The sequence below is a fragment of the Osmia bicornis genome, chromosome 2, assembly GCF_907164935.1.
Source record: "Osmia bicornis bicornis chromosome 2, iOsmBic2.1, whole genome shotgun sequence".
Lineage (NCBI taxonomy): Eukaryota > Metazoa > Arthropoda > Insecta > Hymenoptera > Megachilidae > Osmia > Osmia bicornis.
In genome coordinates this window covers 8192642-8207380 of record NC_060217.1, presented here as the reverse complement: position 1 = coordinate 8207380, position 14739 = coordinate 8192642, and positions in this window count along the sequence as shown.

Below are 14739 nucleotides of genomic sequence, written 5' to 3'. Positions count from 1 at the left end.
ACGGCCGATACTCTGAGGCATTTAAGGAAATAATTGGGAACCTGTGTTTTCTGTATTGTGGCAAGCAGCTCGATGCTTCTTGATGTTCAATTAATCTTCGCTACCTTGATATCTGTCTATTTCAGTTTCCTTTTTTTACGGGATTATAAATATTGATTATTAATATTGATTTACCTGTTAAGCCTACTTATAGAATTTAAAAATAATGTTCTTAAAGAAAACCTTTTGTCGGAAATGTTTTTTTTAGTTGGAGGAGAATTTGAATTTAATAAGAAATTTTCAAAGATGACAAGCCTGAATATTGAATAACGTTAAAAGATCATCTCCTTGTCGGTTGTTTCTCGCGGATAATTGTGTTAGGTGATGGGTTACGATCCGTGAAATATAATTTACGAGGGGGTTCCCTGGACGGTTAGGCAAGCGTGGTTACAGCGCCAAATTCGAATGCAGAACGAGTCACGACGGAATGTTGGCAGGTTCTTTTCATCCCGGCTTGACAAAATCATTAGGGGACTAAATCCAATAAAGGGGTCTGGGGACCCTGCCCATCCGGGGATCTTGTTGTAAGAAAACATTCTCGGTGAGGCGATCGGTTGCATCGTAATCGGCATCAATGTTATCTTTGCGCGTCGTAGCTCGATATTTCTTTGTAAAGGCATTAGCAACGTCTCATTCTTGCAAAATTATTGTATACAAAAATACATATATAAATTTCTATAAGAAAATTGATGAGATCGAAAAGAGACGTCGTTTTGTAAAAAATAATGTTTTATAAATAACGTGTAATTAAAAGGAAAAAGGAAAAATAATTATTATAATGAAATATCAAAATATGAGTATACAGATTTTAATTGCCTTTATTTACGTATGATACTAACACAAGCAAATCAAATTTAACGCGTGCAGTGATTCTGTTCGTGCCGTTCCTTTAACCTTCTTTTTGCGGTACAGTTCCCTATTAAATTAGCAAGATCAAAGTCTTAAATAATTTCCTGGCGTGTTTCTCATTCGATGCCACGCGTTCAAGGGAACCGGTTCTAATGATGCTTACAAAACATGCCAGCAAGTGAAGTGAAAGAAGTGTTCCTAAACACAATCGGCACTTCGTATCATTTCCTCTCCGCAACTGTTTTGCCGTCTTAATTAAATCGTTTCAGGTGTAACTTAATTAAGTTGCTATTTGTGGAATGTATAAATATTTCATTTTATAGAAGCGTACAGTCTGGTTCAAAAGTCATAGGACATTAGATAATCGTACATATGTACAGCTTTAGTGCATCGGGGCAATGTAGACTTTTTCGGCTAAAAGTAAGCGCAGGGGGAGGATCTTTCTATTATTTTTCTTCAATTTTGTAAAAATTTAGAGAAAATCTAACTCTTACTCCTACATTTCCTCTTTCCCGCTATTTTCCCTAGAAATGCCTATGTAGAGTATTTTCTAAAGAAAATAGGGGGAAAGAGGAATTTTCAAAATTGTAATTTTGACGGGAAGCTTACATTGGCTCAGACACCGAATACAGAATTTTTAAGAGCTCCGTCATCAAAACAAATTTCCGTGATACAGATTCATTTTCTGTTCCAATAAAATGATGCAAATGGGTTAAAAAAATTCTGCAACACTTTTTGAAGAATCAGACGTGGATCAGTCTGGAAATAGGAATCGTTCCAGGATCAGGCTCGTTCAGAATTGGCCTGAAGGCTTTCTGCTTGATGTATGATCGGCGCAGAAATGGCTGTCGTCGCGAGGCCGTATCCCGATAAATCTCTTGACTTTTTATCCGCGGACGGACTTGTCGTTCGCGTATAAATGTATCGTTTTCATCAATATTTATGCAGGGGAGGGAGGAAGGGTAGACCAATTGGACCGAAGTTCTGTTAGCCTGGTGGAACGGAACGTCGTCGTTGGGCTGTTGTAATACCACGACGACTTTACTCCCATCGGCATTGCCTCTCCCTTCGATAATAAAGATATCCATTATATCTGCCGGCTTCTTCTTCCACGACCAAACATTTCGTTTTGTCCGGCATCGATGCTTCTCTTGTCTTCCGTTCTTTGCGGATTCTACCACCCTTTCAACGCACTCTGATTCTCTGTTACGATGAATATATGCATCGTACGTTCTCATGGACATACGTGCACGCATACTGTTAATTGTACGAACGTCATCAGGTTTTGCATACGCTGGGCTGATCATTTGGGACAGTGATGGGCAACTGTGCTCGCGAAGGTGCACGGACCGGCGAGTGTTGTACATATAGTTTCGAGGAGAGATGGGTAAATTTGAAAATTTTTAGATTTCTGTGTTTCTAAATGTGAAAGTTTGGAAATTGGAAAATCTGAAATTTTTAAATCTCTAAATCTTCAAATTTTCAAATTAAAAAATTTGAAAGTCTATTAATTCCTAATTTCTTAATTTTAAAACTGGGTGCCACTATTCAAGTGTCAACTCAGAAAAATTATATTAAATATTTATTACATCGATATCTTCAAAATGAAGATTTTTAAAATGATCACTTTTCTAGCCCTAGCATAATGCATAGTAATTCTTGATTATCAAAGCTAGAATCTCTTAACAAATTTCTTCGATAATCAAAAAGTATTGAAATTCTCTATAGATTGATCCTGGGAATGAGACTTCCCTGTCCCGAGTAATTCAATTTCAATTAAATTTAAGTGTCTCGGAATGCTCAATAGGGAAACATCAATCTTAATTCAAAAGACAGTATGAAGAGGTGCATACATGTATACGGTGAACGCTTTAATTTCACTTTGATTACTCGTATAGAAAACAGCAGCTTTGTACTAGCTGCTGCAAATTCTCCCATACCGATATGGAACGTAATTAGTATAGTTACAGTATTATATGTAACAAAGACGTATTCTGGTGTGTAACAGGAACAGTAATCAGTATTGTGTGCTATTTCTATTATCTTCGATTCATAGGTTGATTTCATGATTTGATACTGATTGAAATAATTAATATTTAAAAATATGCCTAATTATATGCCTCTTGCAAAAAAATTGTTTGCAAGAGTTTTAGTGAATTTGGAGATGCCCTTTAAAAAGGAGCACAAGGCGAATGAATAGACTCGTTGAAGGTAGAAGAAAGTTGCACGGTTGTTGAAAAGAACGTCGGTGAGGGGTTTTCATTTTTCTCTACCGTCTCGTCGCCACGTTGTTTCTTAGAATTTTATTTCCAACTCTCCTTTCATTCGCACCACTATCTCCCGCTGGTACATAATGCTGCTGGAATTAGAAGATAATAATATAGGAGCCTAACCACTCTCGGCACCCCGAACGGTGATTGCACACGATTTGAAGGAAGGGGTGAGGTTCGTTTGTTCGTGGTTGATTTTCTTGGTTGGTCGCCGGTCTTCATCATTATCGTCGCGTCTCAGTTCGACTTTATTTCACTTTTTTTCCTTTATTTTGAGCTCTAGTCACGCGCTTTGGGGTGCGGTTTCGTGTCTCGTGTGTAGAACGCCGTCGTCACGGTAGTTTTTCAGACGATTCGCTATACACACGCGGATGATTGGGCCCGTTTCATTGCATTTTATTTGTCGCTTCATCACGATAGAAATAAGAGACGAGACACGATTGTGTGTCGTCTACATTGATCAGAGACTTTTTATAAGGACAATCGTACCGTATAGGAAATAATTTTTATTTTTTACTTTATCTCTAAATAAGGTGTCACGTCTTCAAATTAAAATTAAAAGAGATTGTTTGAAATTATAGCTTGAAAATCAATTTTCAATGAAGCTCTTGGGATTAATGAGTTAATTTAATCGAAAGCCGATGTGAAACGAGAACCATGATCGAAGTTTGCGTAAGCATTAGATTATAATAGAGATTTGAAATTTGTTCGTTTTTCCTGCTGAATCACTAAGGAAAAGATGCTATTAATGTAGATTTACAACAGTTATATTACAAGAATTCTAAATTATTACTTTCTATTCGTTCAAACTTTTTATTTATTATGCATAATATAATTTTATTAGATTGAAAGTTCTAAGACTCGATTCTTTCATTAAAGTTTCAATTATGAGTCTTTCAAATACAGTTTGATAGAGTAATTTCCATAAAGAAGAATTATAATGTTCCATAACAATCACAATTTCATACTATAAATTAGTTACTTGCAAGTTTAATATTGTAGTAGAATTATTTCTCCATTTTAAAAGTAGTTTATCGTAAATTGTAATGAGTTCATCACCCTAACAGTTACAAGGTAACCGTTTCGGTGGAGAACAATTTACTTTGCTGTACATGTTATTTTCTTCGATGCAAAACACGTGTAACGGTATGTGAAATGATAATAATCAAGGGAATCATGTTTTTGGCTCGTAGTTCTTCCGTACTATGGAAAACAAGTGATGGATATTTAAAGTGGTAGCTGAGATGGGCCTGAACCACTCAAAAGACGAATTGATCCTCTTAAAGAATTAAATATAAAAATTGTTATTTTTTAAATTACTCAATTCAAATATTTTAACCGTAACTTTAATTAGAAAATTTTTAATTTAATTCTGATTCACCATCAAAAGAGTTTGCTATTGTTGCAGTAAGTCAGGTTAGGTTACCTGCCCTCATATGACCCCTGTAAGCTGAATACGCGTTGCAAAGTCGCAGTTTCTCGATTTGTAGTTACCCACCATAAGTCATCAGAACAATGCTTTAACGACCATATACGTATTATTTCGCTCCACCTCCGTATTCGAAGGATGATCTATACGTTCGAATAGGCTGGTCTCTACTTATTACATTGTTGAACAGATATACAATGTTGCCAGGGAATTACGTGCTTTTTAAGTATCACCTCGATACATCTTTCATTTCATAATAATAGCGAGAACTTAAATTTGACTATCTGAACTAATTATTTATTGGATGTTCGAATAGTCGAATGATTTGTATCATATTTACAATTGAATTTTATGAAAAATGATGATTTATTAAATATTGTATGTTTGAATCTTTTTTGTTTTCCTAATTTCTCCAAATTACCAAATTGCATTTTGATTAAAATAAATAAAAATTTTGTCTCATTGTCAGCTTTGAATTCTATATAACAATTTCAAAATTATTTGAAAAAAATATAAGAAAATATAATTTGATAAATGTTGTAAGTAAAGGCTTAAATTATCAAAGTATTAAGAGTCATTTAATTTTCTGCCAAATATTTTCAGTTTCATTTGTTATAATATCAAAGCAACGTTTCATGAAACGTCATCGTGTAATGACTCATTCACGAATTTATTAACATTTCTCGGGATGACTCGCAAATTCTAGTTCGCATTTGAAGCTTACAGCATCGGGATTATTGAAAAATTAGTATACCACTAGAGGAGAATAACACGACTGATTATTCGATACAATACGGTACACCGACTAACAGTAAATGATTTTTCCTTTCGTAGAAAATGCCTTCTTATCGTGTTCGGTGGTTTCGAGTATAGTTTGGAATGTTGCGAGCCGGAATTGGCGTTTGTAAAAGTAACAGGAAACATGTCCGGGTTCAAACAGCCATATTTCACCTGGTGAACTCTTGTAAGAGAGGAGAAACGCTTTAAAGATACGTAAACTTGTCCTTTTACAAGGTTCTTTATATTTTCTTTACATCTTTCAGTGGATGTGGTAGAAAATAACGATGTAAGAGTAAACAGTTTAAAAAAAAGTTAATTTAAAATAAAATTTTTGAAGAACTTGAGAAATGAAAGAAATTGAATTTTTATATTTTGCCAAATTATAAATGAATTGCATATTTTAAAATGCAGATATAAACTCAAATATACTAAATATTATAATATTTAATAATTAAAAATTATTATAACGTAAGAAGACAGAAGGCACTAGTTGGAGGGTGCGTTTTCATAGTAACTCGTTCGAGACGAGTAGAAAAATGACTATGACGTCGAGGCAGACGAATTTCGGGTGAGATCGACCAATTCGAGGAACACATGTGCCGTGTAGTAATGATCATTACCGTGTAATGACCGGACGAATCGATTGGCTTCGATCAGTCCTGCAACTTAGTGGTTCCCAACTTTGTTAAATTATTTGATGAGATAAAAGTACAATTAAACATCACCTATGGCGTATCAATTTAAACCTTATAGTTTACACAAAATAACTGCTCAAAAATTTAATTGATATTTCATTAGTATAGCAGAATTTTTATTTTTCAAAATCAACCGTCTGATATAATACATCTTAAAGTTTGTATTAATAATTTCCACTTGTTTGATAGAATACATCAGTTAAAGTGAATAATAGATGATTCAGGTTGAAAATCACTGAGAAAAACGGCGACGTGACCGGTACGCGTAAAGTTCGCACCTTAGGAAAGTGGCATGGTGTGTTGTTTCGCCCTACCGCGCAACACCGCTCGTTAAACGAATTAAGTAGTTACGCTTTGTTTAATCGGGGCCACGGAGGCCTGAATTAAGTTGTTATCGCGAATTAGCTGATTATACGAAGCGCCACGAGGTGTCGAGTTGATTTGTTGTTGCGAAATATGGCATGAGGTTTGTTTATGCCCGCCACGCCCTACCACCCCTTTTGCCGACCTTTCAGCTCGTTTACGGCTGACCTTAAATGAGCTCCAGCAGACCGTTCGATCCATGGATCCATCCCGCGGTTCTCTCTTTGCTCTGCTTACCTCACCATCCACGGATCCACCCCTTTCACTCACTCTCCTAACGAGCGGAATGGATAATGATTGTCTATAATGCTTTGATAACACTCCACGTGGTACGATATATCACTAATGGTAGGAGACGTTCGGTTAACCATAATGCAATTCTTTTTTTTTTTTTTTTACTGAAACATGATGCATTTTTTACAGGGGGGTTAAACTAATATTGACTGTAGCGCACGGTGCACTTTTCTGGGGGAAAAAAATCGTTCTTTTTTTCATTCTGAATAACATGGGGTGCAGGAAAAAGTGATAAGTGGTGAATTATGCTCAACTTTTTGTTTTTTATTTTGAATGAGTAACATGAGGAAGAGGAAAGAGCAATAATTGGTGAATTATGGCAAAAAGTATTTTGTTTCACTTTTTTCGTAACAAATTGCAGAGGTTCATTTTTTTAAAGAGAAATACAATAAAAATAATGGTAACAGTAGAGGATACATATTGGAATTTCATGTTAAGAAAGATAGAAGAGAGGAAGTAAAGTGAAGGTCATCGACGTGTCGTCTCGAAGAGTGGTAAAAGGGTTCTTGGCCATTTTCCACGAAAATTATAGCCATCTATTCGCGTAATCTCCTTTATAGCCGCGTTGCATCAAATTATAACTGCAACGGCGCGCGCTTCTAGTATCGTCTTTTCTTCTTCTCTCCTCGTCGTCTTCTTTTCCTCGTGGTGGCTGAGTCGGTCGTTTTATGCTTTTTTCCTCTCCTCGTATAGGTACGCGTCCTCGAAGCCTCGTAAAACGGCACATTCCGCCAATCATCGCGGCACGTCGCCCGGACATGTAACCTCTTGACCCTGAGCCACGACCTAGCTTAACTTAACCCCTAATTCTATCGCGAGATCCACGTGGACACAACGATAAACCGATAAGTCATCAATATCGACGGACTTGCATAGAAGTTCGCTACATCATCGAGAAATTATGTGTAGGTATACACTGTGTAGGACGATTGCGTTATTTGTAAACTTCCGCATTTTTCTTTTAAAATAATTCAATATTGTTTGGTAATAGTTATTGATGGGATTGGATCTTTTTCTAGGCTGGGACATATTTTCCATTTTGAAAGATTTTATAAAGATAGCTTAGAATGTTGGAAGCTTAGAATTTTGAGAGCTTAAAATTTTGAAAGCTTAAAATTTTGGGAGCTTAGAATTTTGGAAATTTAACATTTTTAATTTTAGAACCTTAGGATCTTGAAATTTTTAAATTCTTTAATTTCAGAACCTTGGAATCTTCGAATTGCCTCATTAAAATTTCTTTTTTGTAACAAACGTTTGAGAGCTCCTGACAGTAGACAATAAGTCTTTTGGCCGTTGCTCGTTACGGGCTAAAATGTTTGAACGGTAATAAAAATGTCTTCGACCCACCCTCTCGGATCTCCTCGAAAACGTTCCTGGACGTTCCTCAACTCGGAATCTCGGGGATAGAAAAAGCCGCGATGGCACCGGGTGGACGTGCCAACCTGTAATTGTTCTCCGATGTAATTGCCCCCTCGGCTTCTCTTTCGTTCGTGTTGGAAGAGCTGGAAATCTGTGCACCGTCTCTGCACTGGCAGAATTCTTAGGAGCCGATTTCGGAACAGGACGTTTACTGCGAGTCGAGTCGTTTCGCCATTATCGAATCAGGAATTGTTGTTTAACAGCGATCGTCTACCCGTGGCACTGTAATTAACATCGACTTCAATTTTTGTAATTTCAACTAGCAAATTTTCACGCGATTTCGTTACTTTGTGGTATAATTTTAGTCAGTCGTTGACCAGCAATCATCAGCTATATTACATTTAATATAATGGAATAATTAATACAGGTAGAAGGAATATAAATTTGGAGAAGTTTACAAATTGTCTTGAAGAACCCTATAAAACACTGTTGAAAATTATTTTTTAAAATTATTTAAGTCTCAGAAATTGGGCCTTAATAATTAAACAGTATTGCATACTAATTATTTGAAAAGATTATTTATTGTTATTATTTGTTTTTAATGATTTTGGTAATCAGAAATTACTTTTTTTGCACCTTTCACTTTAAGATTAAATAAAAATTTGTTACATGTGCAAATTAATTGTGTACACTTAATTATTGAAGTAATTTTCAACTTATTTATGAACCAACCCAATAAGTCTTGAAGGGTCCTATAATATGCTTCCCATCCACTTCCTCAACTGATCCTTTTCGCTCCGTCTTTCATCAAGTTGTCCAAAAACGATATGTCCCGTTCGTGTAAATAGACGAATAAAAAAAGCGCAGATTCTGTGGATGGTCGATCGTGGGTCAGTCTCGTGTCTGTGGATCCGGAATCAGACGGAAGACGAAGTGTCACGTCCACCGATGAGCGACAACGACACGCACTGTCTGTTAAAAAGACGAAAGGAAGTAAAACGAAGAAGGCGTGAGACGGCCGAAGAACGAAGGCAAGAGGAAGAAATTCGCTCGAGATGGAAAGACAGCGAGGGTGAAAAAGAAGAGGGGGCTGAAAACTGAGTAAAAGAGAATCGATGGAGGAAGAGAAGAAGCTGAATCGGGAGAAGAGTTCGATACGTTTATGGAGAGGTTCGAATAAGGGCCCGGGAACATAATTATCCGACAAGTCAAGGAACCCAGAGGTACACAACGAGGAGGGAAAGGAGCACGTGTGATAGAGACGAAAGAAAGAAAGGAGTTGGAAAGAGAATCTTATTCTTTGGTGCGGTTGGAATCCGAAATGTTCGGTGAGCGCATTATCTTCTTGCTGGGGCCAGTCAGCGCCACTCGCGGATTCCACGATATCGTGGTGTACCACACTTATACGTGTACCTCGTTGCCGTTACAAGTGTGTTACATTGGAGGAATTAAACTGAATTAGTATAGGGTCAAAGTAGGTAACAGGTCCAATTTTCGAAAAAGCATCAATTAATTAAAAACAAAAATTTCGATGCTATTACATTTTGTTCTTCGTTGCAATTATTATGAAGGAAAGGATAACAAAAAGTAATTTTTAAAAAGTCTTATCTGGTGCAAGATAATATTTAATAATTTGAACAACTCTATAGCGTTTCGTGAAGAACACAAGAAGCAGGAGTTATAAAGCATGTCAGCATGGCATCACGCCATATTCCAAGGTACACATAGCCACTGAGTTTTTGCCATGGCCCCTGGCAAGGTGAGAAATTGAAAAGTGGCTGTCCGTTGGGTAATTAAGATTTCGGCTCTTTGTATCGTGCCTTGCTTCTATATTGTTGGTGCGATCTTTTAAAAACATTGAAAATCCCCTTGGACGAGCTTCTGATCGGGCACACCGTATAATAACACGTTATTATCTGAAGTGAATTCACTTTAATGTTCAATTTTTTTCTCTTTTTTTCAGATGAATCTAACGGATGTTCAGTTACGGAGATTTTATGGAGAAAATTGAAAATGAGTAAGTGTATTCGAATAAGAGTTTTTTACTTTTTTTACCTCTTTTTTTCTTTAATTAACACGTTTTGTGCTGTGCGAAAAAACAAACAACAGTTTTTAATTAGCACCAATCGAGTCAATAATTTTTTATTATATTTCTGATAACTTTTCAATTCCTATGCGATAAAATTCAGCTGATTATAGAAATCCATCCCTCATATTATTTTATCTAAGTACCCCCTAAGAATATCTATATTGAAATTATAAATAATACAAATAATTCCCATAGAAATCTGTCATTGTCGTCATCAAATTACAAAACACTAAATCAAATTTGTTAAAAATAAAAATAACTCCCAATGAAACATTTAATAACTTTTGATTAGTAGTCAAAGTATTAATTAGCAATGTAATTAATCATATGGGAAAAGGTTAAATAGAGAAATTAGCAAGAAATTGAATAGAGTGGCGAGTTGACCCGGTGAACGAAACCGAAGGAAAGATATCGCGGAAAGAGTGGCGATTCCGTAGTGGTAACGAGTTGAGATGACCGAGAACATCGGCGGTGCCACTTCAAAGCGAGAATCCCGCGCAATCAGATTCTCTTGCCCTCCCTGTTCGCTTGAAAAACCGAGCGGAGAGACTACCACCTCTTCTTCGTCTCTTCCTTCTTCTGCCTTACCTTTGGGTCTGGCTGTTCGCCAGGATATACCCGAAGGCAGCAGCCACATCGAGTAACGATCATCTAGTGACTGTTGTCCATTTGAGAGATTTTCCTGATCTTTAATATGTACTGTCAGCATTATTGAACATTATTTATTGTTATTACTGATAACAAAATATAAGTTAATGATGGGTGTTAATATTAAAACAAAATATTATTGTAACTGCTAGAGCATAAACGCACTGTTATTATTTATAATATTGCTGAGGTGGTTTGATAAAAATGAAAAAATAGATTTTACATAATAATAATTAAATATCAGTTTTGCAAGAATGGGAAAAAAATAAATATTAACAAATCGCGCTTATGATTAATTTTTCTTAATTAAAATATTCTAATTTTCTCAATTTCTTATTCGGGTCATAGATGAAGCGCACAGTACTAAACGTGTTAATATTACTTTCACTTAAAAATATCAACATTTATTAAAAGAAAAGCATACATATCTTATCACTTGAGGTCTTTATTATTTGATATATGTAAACTTGTTTTAAAGTAATAAACTTTGACAATTAGTCACCGCAGGGTAATTAACGCCAAGCCTGATAAACAGGTAAAATTAACTTCTCCTTTAATTTTGCAATTAGTATAATTTTTTTGGTCACCATATTGCTGATAACTGTCGTCTTTTACGTTATCATCATCGATTCGCGTAACTGTAAACACGGAACAACGTTATTAGCGATATTATCGCGATAGAAACGATTTAGCCGTGCTTTTTTTTCATTGATTACTCACTTGGTATAAACGTTTAGGAAAATATCCCCTTAGACAGTTACGAGTAATTATAGCCGTGTAAAATATTACATCCATATTAATACGGAGCGAAGTGCTTCCATATAATTGAAAGCCTTTATGCGTTGACGTCGTAAATTCATATTTTAATATCTTTCCTTTTCTTATGAATTTAATTCCACGTATTTATGGCTTTGATAAATGCCCAACAGTTTTCTTCCATGTTTTTTATAGGTCGTTCTATATGAAATGATGGATTTTGAAACCTATAAACTCTGACATAATTTCATGGCATAAAAGTATTAGGAAATATCACTTATGATACATCAATTTAAAGCTCCAAGTTTCATAAAAATCACTGTATAAACGTTTCATCAATATTCTTAATACAAAATGGCTGGCTGCCAATTATAGTAAATAACGACCGACTTAGATATGTATAAATTTTCAATTAAAAAATTATCCAATTTGTATTAAGAATATTAATGAAATGTTTATATAGTTATTTTTATAGAATCTTAAACCTTAATTTGATTTAACTTAAGTGCCATTTTGCGATACTTTTATGTCATCAAATTATGTCAGACTTTTATCTTTCCAAATCTGCCATTTGATATGCAAAAAGCTAATATTTTTTCTATTGTCGTTCCGTTAGAAACCGATCGGTGACAAATGACTTGAAAAGCAATCGACTTTGCAAAGTGAAAGCTCGCAAAATTTCAAAAAGAAAACTCGTAGTAAATCTGTTAGGGCTATAAACGTGACTCGTATACACACGCTTGTTATACCTATCTATAAATTCATTTTAAATTGTTGGATTTATACGCAGATCACCGTTTTGTACTTACCTAACATAAGAAAGATTTCGACCGACTGTTTCGGACGACAGCGTTGATTAATTGTGCTATTAAACTACGGACTGCGAAGAAATCCCGTTTGAATGACTCTGCTAGTCTTATCTTGAGCACACAATGGTCATTTTTCCATAAATTTGGTTAATAGGGAAAAAATCATTGATTTTTGTATTGCAATGATAATACTCATCATTATTGACGTAATTAGGATTTTTTCTAGGGTAGGATCATAAAAATTTTGTAATTCGAAAATTTTGGAGATATGAAATTTTATTTTCAAATTCTGGAATTTTGGAATCTTAGAATCGTAAAGTTTTACAATGACAAGGGGACTAGACCCACTCTGGCTCCTACTTTATTAGTTATACCAATGCTTGTCATTTAATCCTCCGGCAGAGGACTATGGGAAGAGCCCCGATTTTAATTTAATTTTGTATTTTATATTATTTCCATTTTTCAAATTTTACACTGTTCCATATTTCTTTCCATATTAAAAAATATATATCATGCAGCTTTGAGTATTAATAAGATAAAAATGAAACTCTCCTTTCTAAAGTAGGATCGTGAAAGTTACTAGTAATTTGACTTACATCGCTCCCATTTTTAGATGCTCCCAAGATTTTCACGTTTCCAAGATAATTGCGTTGATCACTTTATAAAAGATTCACCCCGTATATCCTGGTGATACCGAAACAGTTAAAGATCCTATCAGCTAACGTGTATCGCAGAATCGCGAACGTATCCACACATCGTAACATACGCATACGATATACAGGGTGTCTTATATAACATAAATTGAAGCCCTCATTATTAAAAACATAGGAATAGTTAATTTTCAAATTTCTAATTTCAATCTGTCTATTGGCCAGTTTACATTATTAATGTAACTGATTAATTTTCAAATTTCAATTTTCTGTTTTGCAGAATATTCTGCAATATTTTTCAACTATTTTCTTTTGATTATCTTAATAATATCTAATTTGCAATATCGACTTCTACTATTTGACAGTGAATTTTCTCCAAAACAAAGCCCCATATCAAAAAATATCACTTCACACTTTTAGTTGAAATTATCATGAAAAATGTAAAATTCTAATTTACCTGGATGTAACATAATTTACACGACACCAAGTATATAGGATAAAAAGATATCTTTCGTTATCTCGCACCTCGTACGAGACGAAGATCCTTAGCGTCGATATGATAGTTACTAGCCGTAATTGGTTGAGGTCTTGTTTCTCGATGATTCTCACTGATCTCTTCACCATTTCGTCGGCTTTCCTCTTGGCAAGATTGCATCGACGGTTTAACTTAAACGTAGCTAGAGACAAAGTGCAACTTTGATAGAATTATGTACATTAGTATGCTGGCTGTCTCGTTCTGATGATGAAGGATTTCTCATTGTGACGTTTTTCACGTAACGGTTGTCCGTCTATCATCGAACAGTACCGATGAGATTTTTGTCACTAAACCTGTTGCCGTTTACAGTTGATCGGGATGCATATATTCTCTCAAGATTTTTTTCTTTATTTCAACCTATGTGCTTGGTAATGTTTGAGTCATCTGATGGTAGATTTTGATATGGTCGTGAAATTGATCAGCTTCATAAAATAGAAGGTACAATGACACTGATGACAGCTGGAAGTTTGTTAGGTTGTTCAACAAAGATGCGATTAGAAAGTCTGATTATAATCATGAGAAAATGGCACAAAGTTGTTCTAAACGCTTGAAACAAAAGATCATCATCTAGTATGTAACACCTAATTTTATATTGAAATTAGCAGAAGCGAATCAATGTTCATCTCACTACAGTTATTTTAATACGAGATGGCTGCTAAATCGAGCTATAAAAATGTACGTGCCAATGTTTGATAAATAGGAAGGCTAAAATTGTCGGGGTAAAGATTGCCCTTTTCCTCATTCTGTATCGTACAGTAGCGACGTATGGTAACAAACAACGAGAATAACGATGGAAACAGGAAGCCATGATTACCATCAAAGACGATACACGACACCGATGATGAAAGATATATGAACGACGATGAATATTACCTCGGATGCATTGTAAAAGTTTCCCTTACGATTTGCCTCCCTTTATTCTCCCGGTCTTTTTACCTCGTTACGAGCAAATAAATCGACGAGGTCGACGCTGAGGTCGGATTCTACGGTCGCCAATAGGGGGTCAGCTGATTCACTATTACCAGGGATATGGACGTCGCTTCTGGGTGGTAATTAGCTCCAATCCTGGTAACGGCGTCGTATATCTCCTAGGATATTTTTATACACAACTCGAGACACCGACGTGGCGGCTTCTCTGTTCATTATTTTTATGCTATTCGTTCTTCTGCCACTG